Source organism: Coregonus lavaretus (genome assembly GCF_964263955.1).
Source record: "Coregonus lavaretus genome assembly, contig: HAP1_SCAFFOLD_535, whole genome shotgun sequence".
Classification (NCBI taxonomy): Eukaryota; Metazoa; Chordata; class Actinopteri; order Salmoniformes; family Salmonidae; genus Coregonus; species Coregonus lavaretus.
The window spans coordinates 127,303-147,977 of record NW_028162090.1 but is presented as its reverse complement, the minus strand read 5'-3'; the positions used below and the strand labels follow the sequence as shown (position 1 = coordinate 147,977).

Here is a 20,675-nt window from a genome sequence, read left to right as displayed (position 1 = left end):
TAATACTCTAAAGTTTCCTTAAAGATCGAATCTGCATTTGGGGAAACGGTGCCACTGTTCACCCCAGCACCTTTGTTATTGGTTTTGTTTTGTTGATAAAAGCGAGGAGAAACGGAGGAGAGCAGCGTCCGCTGAAAAAAAAGTGCTAGTTGTTTGCAGTAACTTCTTTGTTGTTGTAGTATCCCAAATGGACGTTGCAGTTTCACCAATTAAGTATTCAGCTTTAAGGGTTGGTTTAATTTCTTGAATATTTCCACAAGCATAAAATTGAATTTGAAGTGATTTGAAGTGCAATGTCAACTGTTGCTCATTAATTTTGTCGGGTCTTTTCGATTTGCATAATACCTCTGATAATGACAAAGTATCCATGGACCCTTTTACAGTCGGTCTATAGCAGCGGTATTACAGCTTAAGATAGGTGTCACATTGCCCATTGTAATACATTCACAGTCAAGCTAAGCAGCAGACAGTTGGTCCATTAAAAAAGCAGAGGGGGGGGGGGGTTGTGCTGATAGCTACTCAGGATGGCTTTCAGACCGTCTCAATGCACCTTGGACACATGCAGAGAGAAAGAGACAGAGACAGGTGGACAGAGAAAGACAGGTGGATAGAGATATGGGGAGAACTGAGAGAGAAATATACTGAGAGAGAAGGATATCAAATCAAATCAAATTTTATTTGCCACATGCGCCGAATACAACAGGTGAAATGCTTACTTACAAGCCCTTAACCAACAATGCAAAGTAAAACAAATTTAAAAAATGTTAAGCAAAAAAAATAAAAGCAAATAACTAAAGAGTAGGGAGGCTGTATACAGGGGGGTACTGGTGCAGAGTCAATGTGTGGGGGCACCGGCTAGTCGAGGTAATTGAGGTAATATGTACATGTGGGTAGAGTTAAAGTGACTATGCATAAATAATAAACAGAGTAGCAGCAGAGTAAAAAAGTGGACGGGGTGGGGGTGGGGGTGGGGGGACAGTGCAAATTGTCCGGGTAGCCATGATTAGCTGTTCAGGAGTCTTATGGCTTGGGGGTAGAAGCTGTTGAGAAGCCTTTTGGACCTAGACTTGGCGCTCCGGTACCGCTTGCCGTGCGGTAGCAGAGAGAACAGTCTATGACTAGGGTGGCTGGAGTCTTTGACAATTTTGAGGGCCTGGTATAGAGGTCTGGTATAGAGGTCCTGGATGGCAGGAAGCTTGGCCCCAGTGATGTACTGGGCCGTACGCACTACCCTCTGTAGTGCCTTGCGGTCGGAGGCCGAGCAGTTGCAATACCAGGCGGTGATGCAACCAGTCAGGATGCTCTCGATGGTGCAGCTGTATAACTTTTTGAGGATCTGAGGACCCATGCCAAATATTTTCAGTCTCCTGAGGGGGAATAGGCTATGAGTAGAAAGAGAAAAATAGTGATTAATAGGAAAGGACAGTCGGAGAGAGATGGGGTGAGGATGAAGGAGGGAGAGGGGATGATAAGGAGGTAGAGGTACAGAAACAGGTTGTGAGAGAGATACTGAGTGAGAGAGGGAGACATCCCTGTGAACACCTGCAATTTGTTTAGCCCTGGAGCTTTGCACTGGAAAGCATCAGAGATGAAAGCAGCAAGAGGCTTGGAAGAGAGGAGAGGACAGGCTTAGAACTCTGCAATCAACAACAGCTTCCTGTGATCACAGGTGTTGGCCCTCCTTGAGCGGCCGACCACTGAACCCTGGGTCCCCCTTCACACACACACACATACACACACACACACGCAGACACACACACACACACACACTTTCCTGCTACTCACCGCCAAATGTACCATTCTTGACTCTGTATTACGTAGCACAACAACTTGACCACAGGTTTAGCTGAGCCCCACTCACATTCATCCTGAGTGACCCTATAAGAAGGGGAGAAAGGACGAGAAATCAGCCTATTGAAAGCCTCCCTCAAATTCCAAACACTGTGAGGTTTTCATCTCATTCAAAAGAATGCCACCGCCGGGAGCTAAAACACTGAGCTACTGCCACTGCTGTGGTCTGTGATTAAACATCTCTCAAATGTATTTGACTGCCCTCCCTGACCCCTCTGAGTGAATTCAAAACTCTACCACAGCCTTCACAGGGCTAATCGTAGGTCACTTACAGTGCAGTGACATTACCGTGACTCCAACATCAGGCTTTGACACATTAATTTGGCTCTGGCCTCCCACCTCTCTCTCTCTCATCCCACTTCTCGTCGGCCCGATTGCACAAAGGCCACTGATTAAACCATGCCTTACACCCGCCCCTCCCCTCCCCAGGAGAAGCGACACACTGGCAAATCAAACGGTTACACACGGACACCTCGCCACCCGCCACTCTGCCATCCTAGTTGACCCCCAGCTGACCTCTGGCTCAGACGTCCAGAACGCTGTCAGGGTATAATTTTGGACTGCCACTCTCTTCTGCCAACATAAGAGCTAGCTTGAGCTTCACATTACACTCTGCGTGACATGTGTGGTATGGGTTTGTGTGTGCTCACGCCTCTGTGTGAGCGCCCATCAGGATGTCTTCGTTGGGTTTGCGTCCGCAGTGACTCATCAAATTACTTTAATTAAGTTGCGACAATTCAAAGGGTTGAAACATTTTTTAAATGCAAAGGAGAAGAGGAGAGAAAAAATTATAAAATGTTGAGGGGAGGAGGAGTAGAGGAAAAATGTATTTGGAATATGTCAATTGGAGAATGCAGGCACTTATCACTTCTGGTTGGAGATAAGTCTACCACAAGGACAGTCACAGAAGAGGCAGGAAAAGTCTCCCTGAGTCGCAGATATTTCCCTAATTCTATTTCCCGAATATTTTTAAATGTTTAGTAATCTACTGCTCATGATTATTCATGAACGTGTCCTGGGTGACCGAGACAATGTCCTCCTCACACCGTGACTGACGTCTATGACTCTGTGACTCTGTCTTTGGGAGTTGATGGAGCATCACTACACCGCGCAGAGCTCAGTGTTTCCCCTAGCTTTACATAAACTGAGGCTTACCGCCTACACTTTTGGTTCCAATTAATTTTAAATGAAAATGTTTGGGTTGACTAACCTGGATGTTTGCTTTTGTGCATTAACCCAATATACAGTATATCTACATTGCATCCAATTATATACAGTGAGGTCCAAAAGTATTTGGACAGTGACAAATGTTTTGTTCTTTTGGCTCTGTACTATGAAGTTAAAGTGACTGTCAGCTTTAATTTGTCAGATATACATCCATATTCAGTGAATTGTTGAGAATTTACAGTACTTTTTGTACACAGTCCCCCCCTTTTAGGGAACCAAATGTATTTGGACAAATTCACCTATACTGTACAACTTCAATTAAAAGCAGTCTTTCAAATAGCTGCTTGTCCCTTTTTAATAGCCGGGCAACGGCACACATTTGAGCAAATACATGGCTGTTTCAAATAAACTCTGGGTCTAAATGAATTGTTTACGAGGTTACCATGAATTACCATGAATTGCTTACAAGGTTTAATGTTTGATATGTTACATTAAATAATTCTGTAATGACTTGGAAAAAATGATGGCATCCATTTTTATCGCCAGTAAAAAACTGCTAGCCAGATGATAACACATTAGTGCAGGAAATGAAGAAATTGATTAAAATGCTGGAAGTGAATGCTGCAATTAAACAATTAACTATGCAAATGTCCAAAAGCTGTGTGCATATACAGTGGGGAAAAAAAGTATTTAGTCAGCCACCAATTGTGCAAGTTCTCCCACTTAAAAAGATGAGAGAGGCCTGTAATTTCCATCATAGGTACACGTAAACTATGACAGACAAAATGAGAAAAATAAATCCAGAAAATCACATTGTAGGATTTTTATGAATTTATTTTCAAATTATGGTGGAAAATAAGTATTTGGCCAAGCCAAACAGGAAATGCCAGGGGAAGTAGTCATTTTGCAGATGATTCTAAACACTGTGATTATGCACCCTGTATCCGAGGCAACCTGGAGCCAGGGAGAAGCAGTGTAACAGACTCACCTCTGTCATTCTATTCACACTACTCTGCCACTACTTTACACACTCTTGTAAACAGCACTTTCCTGTAGCTTATTGATTACATAAAATGTAGAGTTTCCTAGGTTTTAGGCAGTATTCCATCCCAGGGGCCCGTTTTAATGACGTTCACTCAGAGATGTCATTTAAGGACGTTTTCTGGGAAATGTTAAGTGCTGCTCTCTATATCACTCACTCACTCATTCCCTGCTGATGAATAGTAGTATTTATTAGGATCCCCAATGAACTGCTGCTCCTGGGGTCCAAACAGGATTCAAAACACAACAAATAAAATACACAATATACATAACACTACAATTACATTACAATTTAGCAGACGCTCCCATCCAGAGCGACCCACAGCCAGTGCATTCATCTCAAGATAGCCAAGTGAGACAACCATATATCGCAGTCGTAACTCAACCACGTATCACATATAATACAATGCAAAAATGAAATACAAAATACATAAAAATGTCTGTCTCTCTTCACAGTCCCCGTCGTGCCGTAAGGTGTTATTTTATCTGTTGTTTGAATCTGGTTGTATTTCTAGCTTGAGTTACCTAGGGTGGCAGAGAGTTCCATGTAGTCATGGCTCTATTTAATACTGTGCGTATCCCAGCCTCTGTTCTGGACCTGGATATTATGAAGAGACCTCTGGTTGCAGGTCTAGTGTGGCACCGATGAGTGTCCGAACTGTGTGCCAACTGCTTGAACAGACAGTTCGGTACCTTCAACAAATCAACACCAGTGGTGCTGATCTCTGAGTTCCTGTCTGAGCTCATTACCCAAAGCTGTTATATCCTCCATGTTGGCACCAGATATTCCACAACAATTACATTCCAATAGGCATTACAAGTAGAATAAAATATAAAGGAACCATTGATGCACACATGGAAAACACTAACTCTCAAACCGGGTTTGATAATGAATGCCGAATTCTATATGGCACTACCAAGCCCCTTCGGTCCTTTCAGGAAGTAGCGTCAAAACAGCTAACCTTAACTGCTTGTTTAGGAAGATGAATCTCTGTGTGGTTCTTCAAATCAGAGAGATTCTAGGGTTGTCACTAGTTACCACAAAGTCAAAATTGGCTATATCATAAAAATTCAGAAACAAAAATGTGCTTTTTAATCTTAATTTAAGGTTAGGCATAAGGTTAGCAGTGTGGTTAAGGTTAGGGTTAAGTTTAAAATCAGATTTTAAGAAGATACATCTTAGAAATAGGTGGTGTTTGGCCATAATTTTGACTTTGTGGCTGTGGTAACTAGTGAAGACCGATTCTAAAACTCCTTGGTGCCAAACTATCTCTTTCACATTCCGGGACCTGAATGTCTGTGTGATCCTTGTATTCTTCAAGCCTTAGCATGTGTACATGCATCACAGCTTTGTCCTTGTTAAGGTTACTGCAGGTTATCTTAAACTTGGGAGTTTCTGAGGATAAATGAGGACCGATGGCAGAGGGAGAGGGTAGGGATGATTGAGGAAAGTTAGAACCTGACAACTCTGTCGGTTGTCTTCATGATGACAGTCCTAAATTGCCGATCCAGATCCAGCAGAGGTAGTAGGCAGCTAGTGTAGTCCATTTGTTGACATAGGTGGGTTTCCAAGACACAGATGGGTTTCCAGATCAGTCAACGCTTATCAATGTTGCCTTCTGGAGTACTAAACTCAACACGACTCTCTCTCCTTGATCAGATCCGTTTTTTTGATGTTGTTTCTTTGCGTTTTTAGTTCAAATGATGTTTATTTTTGTTGATTTGGGATTTGTGGCAGCTAGTGTAGTCCATTTGTTGATTGAGCCAGTGTCCTTTGTGCTGTGTTTTTCATTCTGCTGCTTTGGTCTGAATACATTGTGGCAAGACACAGGTGGGTTTCCAGATCAGTCAACTCTGTGTGTTTCATCTTTGGGTCTAAGGCTGGCTTCTCTTTGATGTGCCTCCTACACACTTAGCGAAATTGCAACATTTATTGTAATTTCTCAGACTGCTGTTGACAGGAGTTTTGTGCACGCTTGTATAGCCTAGGCGTGTTTGTGTGCGTGTATGTGCGCGTGTGCATGCATGTGTGTATACACGCTTATGCCACAACCGCGGCTAAATATTCAAGCTGTTCGAACAAGAGGAGATGTGAATCCATTTCTGATGGCTTGGTGTCCAAATCCTCACTGGGACACAATAATACCAGCTCGACCATGATTGAATCAGGCCCTGTCTAATGTAGGACAGCTAAAAAAGACACTCTGAGCTGTGCTCCAGTGATATTTGCAGTGCAAGACGTGCGTGTTTGTGGAGGAAGGTGTGAAAGTGTCAGCCATTTCAGAGCATGATGAATAGGGATGAACACCTGCTGATGGCTTCTGTAGTCAGTCTCCCCTGTGTTCTACTGTCAGCACTTCACTAGCCACCCTGTCTTTTCTCTCTCTCTCTTTATGTCTCTCTCTTTCTCTCACTCTCTTCCCAACTCTCTCTCTCTCTGTCTCTCTCTCTGTGGAGCCAGTCTCCTCTACGACAACCTAATCACAGAGACACTGGCGTTCACAACAGAACATACGTCTAATTTTGAACCCACACCTCCTTTTACAGCGTTAAAACATTACAGTCCCTTGATACCAGTGTGGGTATAGGCAGGTATATTTCTCTGAAGCGGAGAATCACTCCAATATAAATCAGCTCCCTGATCAAATGAAGCAGTGCAGCAGACAGACTGACACAAACCCCACTCCTGCTTATCAATGTTGCCTTCTGGAGTACTAAACTCAACATGACTCTCTCTCCTTGATCAGATCCGTTTTTTTTGTTGTTTCTTTGCGTTTTTATTGCAATTTATGTTTATTTTTGTTCATTTGGGTTATTTTGTCTGTGCAGTCTGCGCCGGAAGGCGTTTCTCAGAAGCTGAAATGTAAACAGAACGGGGGCGAGATGTCAACACGTTCCCCTTGTAGCCCAGGGGACCTGGCTGTGTGTTTTATTTAAATATTTTTGTATTTAACCTTTATTTGCTAGGTACCATATTGAGTGGGGGCATGTGGAGATGAGAGGGGTGTGTGTGAGAGGGGTGTGTGTGTTCTCCTTGTGCGTCACTCTGAAGGCTTCCTGGATGATTTGTATGCTTTGGTAATCACAATCAAATCCGCGTTTCGGATTTGTATACATGAGCCTCTATCTTTGAGCCGATAAGAAAACAGGTAGGCTGTCTAGACTGTGATTGCACAGAGCAATTGATGTGTGCGTGTGCGTGTGTGTGTGACAAAATCCTTATCGTTATCCCCTGTTGTTTTCCAGCCACCAGACTCAGACTACCTGCTGGGACCATCCAAAGATGACAGAGCTTTACCAATCGCTTGGTATGGAACACATGGACAACCAGACATGCATGCACACACACAGACTCCACTCCACTCATGTAATCACAAAAAAATCACATTCACTCCACACACATTTTACACCACACAGTAGCTGCAAAGTTCTCTCTCTCTCGCGTTTTCTTTCTCCCTCTCTCTCTCGCTCTCTCTCTCACACACACACACACACACACACACACACACACACATGCACACACTTTCACAACCCACTCACACTGACTGTAAACATCCATATTTATGTAGTCATCCTATTGCGGTGGCGAGTGTTACTGTTCTTTAATGAGCAGATGGATCAGTAATTTTTTACATTTACATTTTAGTCATTTAGCAGACTCTCTTATCCAGAGTGACTTACAGTTAGTGAGTGCATACATTTTCATACAGTAATAAGCTGTGAAACTCTGGGACCATTTCCTGAAGGCCAACACTCAACAAATAGGACTCCACTCCTCCGAGAGAGGACTCATTAACCCAATTACCAGTCATTTCCAGCCATCCCTGTGTGACCATATATAAATGACAATACAGCACATATTTTCAATAGGTTTCCAGTTTGACATCATTATTTCATGTCTCCCCACCTTTCCAGTTATTTTATGCCCGTGTGTCAGACTGCTATTATACATTCTGTATGATGTATTTCCTCCCTCTGTTCTCTCTCTTTCTATCTTTCTTTCTCTCTCTTTTAGCCGACCTGAACAACGTGAGATTTTCCGCTTACAGAACAGCCATGAAGATCCGCAGGCTACAGAAAGCACTATGCTGTAAGTTTCCTTTTCTCTACACCCACACACACACCTCACCTAAATGTCCTCAGGCTGCAGAGATTCCTGTGCCATCAGTATCTTCTCCCTCCTCACCTATTCACAACATAGTCCAGGTGCAAGGCATCAGATGCCTTAATGACCTGATCTACTGCCAAACATTTTGGCTCTAGTCTGACATGGAGGGGCTTATTTAGAAATATGTCCATCCCACTTTGCAGGTGTGTGCGTGTGTGTGCAGGTATGTGATTGAGTTTGTGTGTACCTGTATGTGTGACCATCATTTTGTTTAGCTGAGAATCCACCTGTGCCGCTGTCTGTTTCATTCCGAAAGGGAACAAATTGTCTTCTACAATAACCAGCTGGCTATAGCTATCATTGTGTTAGTTATTCCCTGTTGGCTTCTGAGAGTGTGTGGAGAAATATGATCACCTGATCCTCTGGGTACTGTCTGTACCTTGCTGCTGGGACTGGACCAGGCTCTCTACCATAATTACCGAGGTGTTTTATTTATTATTAGTTATTACTCTGGCTTAATGTGTGCTCTGAAACAGAGAGTGAGTGAGTGAGGGTGGAAGGGAGGGGAAGGAGGGCGAGAGAGGGAGGAGAGAGAGAGGGAATGAGTCAGTATATTTTCCTCAAACCCCTTCCCGTTAGCAGGTGTTTTGTTTTCCCTCCATGGACCCCAACTGTGAGACGTGTGTGTTTGTGTGTGTGTGTCTCGTACACACTCACACAGCAAGATTCCCCTTAAACAGCTAATTAGGTTAACTCTGAGCCGTGGGCTGCAGTAGCTGTAACATAAATTTGTTGGCCTGCCACCCTGGTGTCACACCAATGTATACAGCCACCTCATATCCTGTATATGGCCCATGTTGTGACATTCCAGCCATCTGTAATTTTCTGTGGCAGTTTCCAGTGTTCTTCACCATTTTATAATGGCCTTTGTTGTAATTGAGTGGTCTTAGTAAACAACTTTGGGAAATTCATCTCCCTCCCTCCCTCCCTCCCTCCCTCCAGTGGACCTGTTGGACCTGAACGTAGCCCAGAGCACCTTCGAACAGCACAAGCTTACCCAGAATGCCCAGCTGCTGACGGTGCCTGACGTGATCAACTGTCTGACGTCCATCTATGACGGGCTGGAGCAGCAGCACAAGGACCTGGTCAACGTTCCGCTGTGTGTCGACACGTGTCTCAACTGGCTGCTCAATGTCTACGACACGTACGGCGACACACGCATTATACCCATGTATTAAAAACACGCACAGCTTGTAGAATTTGTATTTCTTTTATTTTCTCTTCCTGTGTATGTGTGTTCCCTCCCTCTGTAGCGGACGCAGTGGGAAGATTCGTGTCCTGTCCATGAAGATAGGATTGCTCTCGCTCTCCAAGGGCCATCTGGAGGAGAAATACAAGTGTAAGTACCACCCCATCGCACAAAACCCCTTTTTACACACATAACACACACAGAAACACTCAAACACACACGCACACACACACACACACAAAGTGAAGTCATACAACTTTATCACACACTTTGACACACACACACGCTGATGTGAATTGAGAGCAGCCCCGTGGTGAGCGTTGTAGTGTTCTCCGTGCCATCGTATCCCATAATGCCCTCTGCCAGGCTGTAATCCCAGCTCAGTTACCCAGGGTGATGAACGGCTGGACCCGTGGCAGAGGACGCCAGTGAATGGCCCGTCTAGATTAGATGAGAGACCTCCCACTAGTTTTGTATTTTTGTATATTTTTTTTTGCAGGGGGATTGTGGCTGGTGCACTGGGGGAGTGTGCTCTGTCGTTTCTGAAAACATTCAGTCCATCCTCACTTTGCTCTCGCTTTTGTGTCCTCTTGTTTTCTCCTTCAGAGTAGAAATATTAAGTAAGCCTGGGGCTCATGTGATTTTGAGGTCGTTGACAATGTCCAACGTAGTGACTATGAAGGCTTATGAAGCTGATACGCATGGCTGCTCATGGATAAGAATGCCCAGCACAGGACGTGCAAAAATGAAGAAGAGACATAGTTACTTAACCTAATGCAAGCTGACATCAAGACTGGTTTGTGCATATGCAGACACACACGGAATGGTAGAAGTGGCATTACCATTCCACATAAGGAGAGCTGACATCAAGGCAGAGTCTCACACAGAGATCAAAGACATGACCAGGCAGAACAGATAGATAGTAGAGCCATATCTCTCCATCCTTTTATTGCCCCCCTTCTCTCTATCGCCTTTTTCTCTGTCTCTACTGTGTTTCTCTCTCTCTCCAGTGTTCTCGTTGTCTACTGCATCCCTGTATTTTCTTCTCTTCTCTCTCCATCTCTCTCTCCCTTCATCCCTCATCTCTCTCTGTCTCTCTCTCTCTTTCTCTTTCTCTCCATCTCTCATCTCTCTCTCCCTTCATCCCTCATCTCTCTCTGTCTCTCTCTCTCTCTCTCTTTCTGTCTCTCTCTCACTCTCTCACTCTCTCTCTCTCTCTTTTTGTCTCTCTCTCACTCTCTCTCTCTCTCTCTTTCTCTTTCTCTCTCTTTCTCTTTCTCTTTCTCTTTCTCTTTCTCTTTCTCTTTCTCTTTCTCTTTCTCTTTCTCTCTCTCTCTCTCTCTCTCTCTCTCTCTCTCTCTCTCTCTCTCTCTCTCTCTCTTTCTCTCCATCTCTCATCTCTCTCTCCCTTCATCCCTCATCTCTCTCTGTCTCTCTCTCTCTCTCTCTTTCTGTCTCTCTCTCACTCTCTCACTCTCTCTCTCTCTTTTTGTCTCTCTCTCACTCTCTCTCTCTCTCTCTCTCTCTCTTTCTCTTTCTCTTTCTCTTTCTCTTTCTCTTTCTCTTTCTCTCTCTCTCTCTCTCTCTCTCTCTCTCTCTCTCTCTCTCTCTCTCTCTCTCTCTCTCTCTCTCTCTCTCTCTCTCTCTCTCTCTCTCTCTCTCTTTCCTTCTTTGTCCTATCTGTGAGTAACAAGGCAGACAGAGCTCTGACAAGAATCAACTGAGCTCTTGCATTCAATTTTGTTTTGTTTTACGACTTAAACAAAAAAACATTGTGTGTGTACGTCTAGACCTCTATAATCCTTTTTAACAATTGGTAGATGCCCCTTCCTCTCCCCTCAGAGCAGGGGTTGTTGGGTAATTGACTGCTTTCCTGTGATAGTGAGGCGGAGATGAGCATTTAGAGAGAGAGAAAGACTGATTATTTTGGGTTGGGCTCAGCTCACCAGGACTCTTCTACTGTACCTCCTCCTTCCCGAGCTCTTAGTGACGACTACCCACATAAAGCTATTAATACACACGCTGACAAAACACACTGACTCACACTCACACAACACACTCACACTGATAAAGAGTGACAGTAGAGTCTTGGATGAGAAACTGTGTTTGTGTAGTCTCGTAGCTCAATCTCTTTCTTTCTTTCTTTCTTTCTTTCTTTCTTTCTTTCTTTCTTTCTTTCTTTCTTTCTTTCTTTCTTTCTTTCTTTCTTTCTTTCTTTCTTTCTTTCTTTCTTTCTTTCTTTCTTTCTTTCTTTCTTTCTTTCTTTCTACCAGACCTGTTCAGTCAAGTGGCATCATCAGGGGATACGTGTGACCAGAGACAGCTGGGTCTGCTGCTCCACGACGCTATCCAGATACCACGGCAACTAGGAGAGGTTGCCGCCTTCGGAGGGAGCAACATCGAGCCCAGTGTCCAGAGCTGCTTCCAACACGTATGTATACACGTACACCCACACGCATGCATGCACACACACACACATGGATTCACGCAGTCACACGCGCACACACACAAAACACATACACATGACTCATGAAAGTACAACTATAAACGTTAACATGGTTGGCCTGTCCTGTAATGTTTTACTGCTGCCATCCAAGCACTTTCCCTGTGTCTATGTCTGGCCACCGCTCCTGTTTAATGACTTTTTCATCCCTCGGGTTCACATTTTCATTTTTCTCTTCTCCCATGACTCATGTTTCGTCAGTTATAAACTCTGCGGCAGAATTAAATTAGTAAGCAATAAATATCCCAGATGTCGCTGCTCGGGCTCCCAAAATAGTGGGGTGATGGAGCGCGGCTGACATTGGGAATGTCACACAGAGTTTAACAGGAGCCTCTACATCCTGGTGATATCTTTACTCTCTGTATGTTCTCCTATCGCCTCAACACTCCAATCCTCTCACTCCCTATCTACTTACAATCTCTTTCCATTCTCTACCCCCATTACACCCTTGCCCCCTTTCCCCTTACACATCATTTTTATAAATTGAGCTTTTATTGAGCATTAAGCTTTTATTGTCATTGTTTTTTTATTCACATACTTACTTTCCTATTGTTGTTGCATTGTCGAGTGGTGAACCTGCAAGGAAGCATTTCGTTGCACTGTGTACTCCATGTACAGTGAGGGAAAAAAGTATTTGATCCCCTGCTGATTTTGTACGTTTGCCCACTGACAAAGACATGATCAGTCTATAATTTTAATGGTAGGTTTATTTGAACAGTGAGAGACAGAAAAACAACAAAATAATCCAGAAAAACGCATGTAAATAATGTTATAAATTGATTTGCATTTTAATGAGGGAAATAAGTATTTGACCCCTCTGCAAAACATGACTTAGTACTTGGTGGCAAAACCCTTGTTGGCAATCACAGAGGTCAGACGTTTCTTGTAGTTGGTCACCAGGTTTGCACACATCCCAGGAGGGATTTTGTCCCACTCCTCTTTGCAGATCTTCTCCAAGTCATTAAGGTTTCGAGCATGACGTTTGGCAACTCGAACCTTCAGCTCCCTCCATAGATTTTCTATGGGATTAAGGTCTGGAGACTGGCTAGGCCACTCCAGGACCTTAATGTGCTTCTTCTTGAGCCACTCCTTTGTTCCCTTGGCCGTGTGTTTTGGGTCATTGTTATACTGGAATACCCATCCACGACCCATTTTCAATGCCCTGGCTGAGGGAAGGAGGTTCTCACCCAAGATTTGACAGTACATGGCCCCGTCCATCGTCCCTTTGATGCGGTGAAGTTGTCCTGTCCCCTTAGCAGAAAAACACCCCCAAAGCATAATGTTTCCACCTCCATGTTTGACAGTGGGGATGGTGTTCTTCGGGCAATAGGCAGCATTCCTCCTCCTCCAAACACGACGAGTTGAGTTGATGACAAAGATCTCGATTTTGGTCTCATCTGACCACAACACTTTCACCCAGTTCTCCTATGAATCATTCAGATGTTCATTGGCAAACTTCAGACGGGCCTGTATATGTGCTTTCTTTAGCAGGGGGACCTTGCGGGTGCTGCAGGATTTCAGTGCTTCATGGCGTAGTGTGTTACCAATTGTTTTCTTGGTGACTATGGTCCCAGCTGCCTTGAGATCATTGACAAGATCCTCCCGTGTAGATCTGGGCTGATTCCTCACCGTTCTCATGATCATTGCAACTCCACGAGGTGAGATCTTGCATGGAGCCCCAGGCCGAGGGAGATTGACAGGTCTTTTGTGTTTCTACCATTTGCGAACAATCACACCAACTGTTGTCACCTTCTCACCAAACTGCATGGCGATGGTCTTGTAGCCCATTCCAGCCTTGTGTAGGTCTACAATCTTGTCCCTGACATCCTTGGAGAGCTCTTTGATCTTGGCCATGGTGGAGAGTTTGGAATCGGATTGATTGCTTGCTTCTGTGGACAGGTGTCTTTTATACAGGTAACAAGCTGAGATTAGGAGCACACCTTTAAGAGTGTGCTCCTAATCTCAGCTCGTTACCTGTATAAAAGACACCTGGGAGCCAGAAATCTTTCTGATTGAGAGGGGGTCAAATACTTATTTCCCTCATTAAAATGCAAATCAATTTATAACATTTTTGACATTCTGGATTTTTTTGTTGTTATTCTGTCTCTCACTGTTCAAATAAACCTACCATTAAAATGATAGACTGATCATTTCTTTGTCAGTGGGCAAACGTACAAAATCAGCAGGGGATCAAATACTTTTTTCCCCTCACTGTACAGTGCATTCGGAAAGTATTCAGACCCCTTGACTTTTTGCACTGTTTGTTAGGTTACAGCCTTATTCTAAAATTGATTAAATTGTTTTTTTCCCCTCATCAATCTACACACAATACCCCATAATTACGAAGCAAAAACAGGTTTTATCCATTTTTGCAAATGTATGACAATAAAAAAAAAGAAATATCACATTTACATAAGTATTCAGACCCTTTACACAGTACTTTGTTGAAACACCTTTGGCAGCGATTACAGCATTGAGTCTTCTTGGATATGACGCTACCAGCTTGTGGAGTTTCTCCCATTCTTCTCTGCAGATCCGCTTAAGCTCTATCAGGTTGGATGGGGAGCGTTGCTGCACAGCAATTTTCAGGTCTCTCCAGAGATGTTCGATCGGGTTCAAGTCCGGGCTCTGGCTCGGCCGCTCAAGGACATTCATAGACTTGTCCTAAAGCCACTCCTGTGTTGTCTTGGCTGTGTGCTTAGGGTCATTGTCCTGTTGAACCTTCGCCCCAGTCTGAGGTCCTGAGCCCTCTGGAGCAGGTTTTCATCAAGGATCTCTCTGTACTTTGCATTGTTCATCTTTCCCTCCATCCTGACTAGTCTTCCATTCCCTGCTGCTGAAAAACATCCCCACAACATGATGCTGCCACCACCAAGATTTACCATAGGGAGGTGCCAGGTTTCCTCCTGACGTGACGCTTGGCACTCAGTCCAAAGAGTTCAATCTTGGTTTCTTCAGACCAGAGAATCTTGGACTTTTGGCAAAGTCCAAGCAGGCTGTCATGTGCCTTTTAATGAGGAATGGCTTCCTTCTGGCCACGCTGCCATAAAGGACTGATTGGTGGAGTGCTGCAGAGATGGTTGTCCTTCTGAAAGGTTCTCCCATCTCCACAGAGGAACTCAAGAACTCTTTCTGAGTGACCATCTCGCTGACCAAGGCCCTTCTCCCCTGATTGCTCAGTTTGGCCGGGCGGCCAACTCTAGGAAGAGGCTTGGTGGTTCCAAACTTCTTCCATTTAAGAATGATGGAGGCCACTGTGTTCTTGGGGACCTTCAATGTTGCAGACATTTTTTGGTACCCTTCCCCGGATCTGTGCCTCGACACAATCTCTGAGCTTTACGGACAATTCCTTCGACCTCATTGCTTGGTTTTTGCTCTGACATGCATTGTCAACTGTGGGACCTTACATTGACAGGTGTGTGCCTTTCCAAATCATGTCCAATCAATTGAATTTACCAATCAAGTTGTAGAAACATCTGAAGGATGATCAGTGGAAACAGGATGCACCTGAGCTCAATTTCGAGTCTCATAGCAAATTGTCTGAATTCTTATATAAATAAGGTATTTGTGTTTTAAAGTCTAAAAACCTGTTTTCGCTTTGTCATTATGGGGTATTGTGTGTAGATTGATGAGGGAAAAAAATGTAATTTAATGAATTTTAGAATAAGGCTGTAACATAACAAAATGTAGAAAAGGGGAAGGGGTCTGACTACTTTCCGAATGCACTGTATATGACAAATAAACAAACTTCAACATACAGTTGAAGTCGGAAGTTTACATACACTTAGGTTGGAGTCATTAAAACTTGTTTTTCAACCACTCCACAAATTTCTTGTTAACAAACTATAGTTTTGGCAAGTCGGTTAGGACATCTACTTTGTGCATGACACAAGTAATTTTTCCAACAATTGTTTACAGACAGATTATTTCACTTATAATTCACTGTATCACAATTCCAGTGGGTCAGAAGTTTACATACACTAAGTTGACTGTGCCTTTAAACAGCTTGGAAAATTCAGGAAAATGATGTCATGGCTTTAGAAGCTTCTGATAGGCTAATTGACATCATTTCAGTCAATTAGAGGTGTAACTGTGGATGTATTTCAAGGCCTACCTTCAAACTCAGTGCCTCTTTGCTTGACATCATGGGAAAATCAAAAGAAATCAGTCAAGACCTCAGAAAACATTTTGTAGACCTCCACAAGTCTGGTTCATCCTTGGGAGCAATTTCCAAATGCCTGAAGGTACCACGTTCATCTGTACAAACAATAGTACTCAAGTAGAAACACCATGGGACCACGCAGCCGTCATACCGCTCAGGAAGGAGACGCATTCAGTCTCTTAGAGATGAATGTAGTTTGGTGCAAAAAGTGCAAATCAATCCCAGAACAACAGCAAAGGACCTTGTGAAGATGCTGGAGGAAACAGGTACAAAAGTATTTATATCCACAGTAAAACAAGTCCTATATCGACATAACCTGAAAGGCCGCTCAGCAAGGAAGAAGCCACTGCTCCAAAACCGCCATAAAAAAGCCAGACTACGGTTTGCAACTGCACATGGGGACAAAGATCGTACTTTTTGGAGAAATGTCCTCTGGTCTGATGTAACAAAAATAGAACTTTTTGGCCATAATGACCATCGTTATGTTTGGAGGAAAAAGAGGGTACCTTGCAAGCCGAAGAACACCATCCCAACCTTGAAGATCGGGGGTGGCAGCATCATGCTGTGGGGGTGCTTTGCTGCAGGAGGGACTGGTGCACTTCACAAAATAGATTGCATCATGAGGAAGGAAAATTATGTGGATATGTTGAAGCAACATCTCAAGACATCAGTCAGGAAGTTAAAACTTGGTCGCAAATGGGTTTTCCAAATGGACAATGACCCCAAGCATACTTCCAAAGTTGTGGCAAAATGGCTTAAAGACAACAAAGTCAAGGTATTGGAGTGGCCATCACAAAACCCTCAATCCTATAGAAAATATGTGGGCAGAACTGAAAAAGCGTGTGCGAGCAAGGAGGCCTACAAACCAGCTCTGTCAGGAGGAATGGGCCAAAATTCACCCAACTTATAGGGTGGCAGGTAGCTCAGTGGTTAAGAGCGTTGTGCCAGTAACCGAAAGGTAGCTGGTTCTAATCCCTGAGCCGACTAGGTGAAAAATCTGTCGATGTGCCTTTGAGCAAGGCACTTAACCCTAATTGCTCATGTAAGTCGCTCTGGATAAGAGCGTCTGCTAAATGACAAAAAAAAAAAAAAAGCTTCTAGAAGGCTTCCCGAAACATTTGACCCAAGTTACACAATTTAAAGGCAATGCTTCCAAATACTAATTGAGTGTATGCAACCTTCTGACCCACTGGGAACGTGATGAAAGAAATAAAAGCTGAAATAAATCATTCTCTCTACTATAATATAATTTAGCAGACGCTTTTATCCAAAGCGACTTACAGTCATGCGTGCATACATTTTGTATGGGTGGTCCCGGGGATCGAACCCACTACCTTAGCGTTACAAGCGCCGTGCTCTACCAGCTGAGCTACAGAGGACCACTACTATTATTAATCTGACATTTCAAATTCTTAAAATAAAGTGGTGATCCTAACTGACGTAAAACATGGAATGTTTACTAGGATTAAATGTCAGGAATTGTGAAAAACTGAGTTTAAATGTATTTGGCTAAGGTGTTTGTAAACTTCCGACTTCAACTGTACATACGCACACACACCATCATCCTCACCACCACCATTACAACAAGACGGTGTGATATACACAGTACAGTTCATAATGCATTAAAGTTGATGGTGAGAGTGACTGATGACTCTGGCTTCTCTGCCCAGTAGCCTCTGTATCTCTCTGTCTCTCCCTGTGATCTCCCTGTATCAGCCAGCCAGTGCAGAGCAGCCACTGTGCAGTCACCCACTCCATTTGATTTAATGGGGTGGGGGCCCATAAAGACGGCCTGTTCTACGGGCCTCGACCTTCCTTTTCCCTATTTTTTGCCATCCCTCCCTCCCTCCCTTCTTCCTTGGGGTAATTGATCTGTAAGTGCCGTAACTCTGCCCATTGGACAGGAGGGACTCAGAGGGACGAGGGAGGGAGGGGGAGACAGGTGGAGGAGAGAGAAAGAGAAAACAGGGAGGGGGATTTAGGGAAGGATAGGTGGTGTCTGCTTTCTGGCTCAATGCTTGCCTTGACACTCCAGAGCTGGTTCTCCATGTCTTTCTGTCTGTGTGTGTGTGATCTCAGAGCTGAATTACTTCTATCTGACATTTAGCCCCAACAAAGGCATTCAGCTAGAGGTCACTGTAAAAGAACAGAGATCAGCTTGCTACACAACACACACACACAGGAAAAGGTTTTACATTACATTTGAGTCATTTAGCAGACGCTCTTATCCAGAGCGACTTACAGTTAGTGAATACATATTTTGTTTATACTGGCCCCCCGTGGGAATCGAACCCACAACCCTGGCGTTGCAAACGCCATGCTCTATCAACTGAGCTACATCCCTGCCGGCTATTCCCTCCCCTACCCTAGACGACGCTGGGCCAATTGTGCACCGCCCATGAGTCTCCCAGTCGCGGCCGGCTGCGACAGAGCCTTGATTCGAACCAGAATCTCTAGTGGCACAGTTAGCACTGCGATGCAGTGCCTTAGACCACTGCGCCACTCAGGAGTTTTGAACGTTCCCCTCATTGGCCAAAACCATGGTGATTCTCAGTGTGTGTGTTGAGTGAGCGTCTTGTGACCTGCGGACAATTTCTTCCTCGAGTCCCGAGAGTTCCCTCTCGGGAGAGGCTATACGGACACCTGGTGCCCAAATTGATGACGTATGTCGCACAGCTGAGAGTCGAGTGGAGACTAATGGATTTAGTTCAGTCAGTCGTCCTGAAGAGCCCTTCCCAGCTAGCTAGTTTATGCTAGCAACAACAGCAGCATGGCACTAGTTAAAACTATTAAAAGAAAGTGATGTTTATTTCAATGGGCAAGGGAAAAATAACTTGTAGTGTTGGTCACCATCTGGAATCTGGATGTCACCGTGACATGCCAATTAGCTAACGTAAAGACAAGCCGTGTGAATAACCAGTGCAACGGTGTTGTATCGAGTTGCTTCCCACTGTTGCTTCCCACTGGGCAGCAGTTGCGTCACTGGGCAGCTGTAGCTAACGTGGCCAATTTGTTCCACCCCACTTGATTATATTTTGAGTAGGATAGCCGCCTACACGAAAAAATTACTTTAAATATAGGTAGTAACCATCTGGATGTCACCGTGATACAGTCTACTGCCCAATGAGGAGAGTTATGTCATCAAACATGACATAATACAGAACATTCATAGACAAGAACAGCTCAAGGACAGAACTACATATATATATATATATATATATATATATATATATATATATATATATATATATATATATATATATATATATATATATATATATATATATTTAAGTCACACGTAGCCTACATATCAATACATGCACACAAACTATCTAGGTCAAATAGGGGAGAGGCGTTGTGCCATGCGGTGTTGCTCTATTTGATATATAGCTCTGAATCCACGATATGGCAGAGGTTGAAAAGCAATAACACAAGTTTTTCAACAACAGGTTATGGTCAATAATACAAAGGCTACACGGAAATCTAACAGTACAGCTCTCACAATCTTCTTATCATCAATTTCTTTCAACCAATCATTAGTCATTTGTGTCAGTGCAGTACATGTTGAGTGCCCTTCTCTATAAGCATGCTTAAAGTCTGTAAATTTGTTTACAGAGAAATAGCATTGTATTTGATCAAATACAATTTTGTCTAACAGTTTGCTAAGAGCTGGCATCAAGCTGATATGTCTGCTGTTAGAACCAGTAAAGGCTGCTTTACCACTCTTGGGTAGCGGAATTACTTTGGCTTCCCTCCAGGCCTGAGGACAAAGACTTTCCTCTGGGCTCAGATTAAAGATACGACAGATAGGAGTGGCTATAGAGCCAGCTACCATCCTCAGTAGCTTTCCATCTAAGTTGAGCTACATAAAAAAATGAAACATGTCGCAAGGTACTCATTTTTTCTAGCTTTCAAATAGGCACATTCATCTCTTATCCTCTCCCATGTAACTCTTCCCCATGTCCTTAGTGTACAAGAGAAAGTAGTGCAAAGTTTTCTGTCAATATAATGGTTAATTAAATGGTAAAATAATGGTTAATTAAAAACTCTAGAGGGGGCTCTATAAAATCTGTGATTTCCTCCCCAAATTCTGTATATATATTTTTTGGTGTGTGTAATTCCCCTTTAATTGTGCATCTGGCCCTTTAATTGCTCATCTAGTGTGCCATCTAATCTGCTGGTCTAGCAATGGTTCTGTACTGCTGCTGCTAATTTCATGGCAAAATTAACAAATAACAAATAATAGATACAAATAATATACTTACTCATGATATACAGTGCATTCGAAAAGTATTCAGACCCCTTTCCTTTTTCCTCATTTGTGACTCCTTTCAGGAAACTAGGCATATGTCGCGTGTCATAACTTCACAGGAGAGCCATTTGAACGTAAACTTTTTTTAAAAATCAAAATGCGTTTTTGGGCAGAAATGCCTTCTAGAACATGTGAACTTTCATGTGCCTTAAAAACAAACTTGTATGCCATCTGTAAATATGAATAAAATTGTTAAATTATGAGCCTAGTTAGTTTAGCCACAGAAAGAGACAGCAACCTTCCCGCTAGGCATGATTGGCTGAGATAATGAGTGGGCTGGAC

The 20,675-nt window shown here is 43.5% G+C and overlaps 1 pseudogene across 1 annotated transcript in view; it reads left to right on the top strand.

Moving 5' to 3' along the window:
• Positions 1-20,675, top strand: part of LOC311116536 (utrophin-like) — a 275,197-nt pseudogene that overhangs the window by 177,307 nt on the left and 77,215 nt on the right. The window contains exons 25-29 of the transcript in view: positions 7,306-7,367; positions 8,075-8,149; positions 9,170-9,371; positions 9,481-9,566; positions 11,690-11,847. The product of the transcript in view is annotated as an utrophin-like (transcript). The remainder of the gene's footprint in view (positions 1-7,305; positions 7,368-8,074; positions 8,150-9,169; positions 9,372-9,480; positions 9,567-11,689; positions 11,848-20,675) is intronic.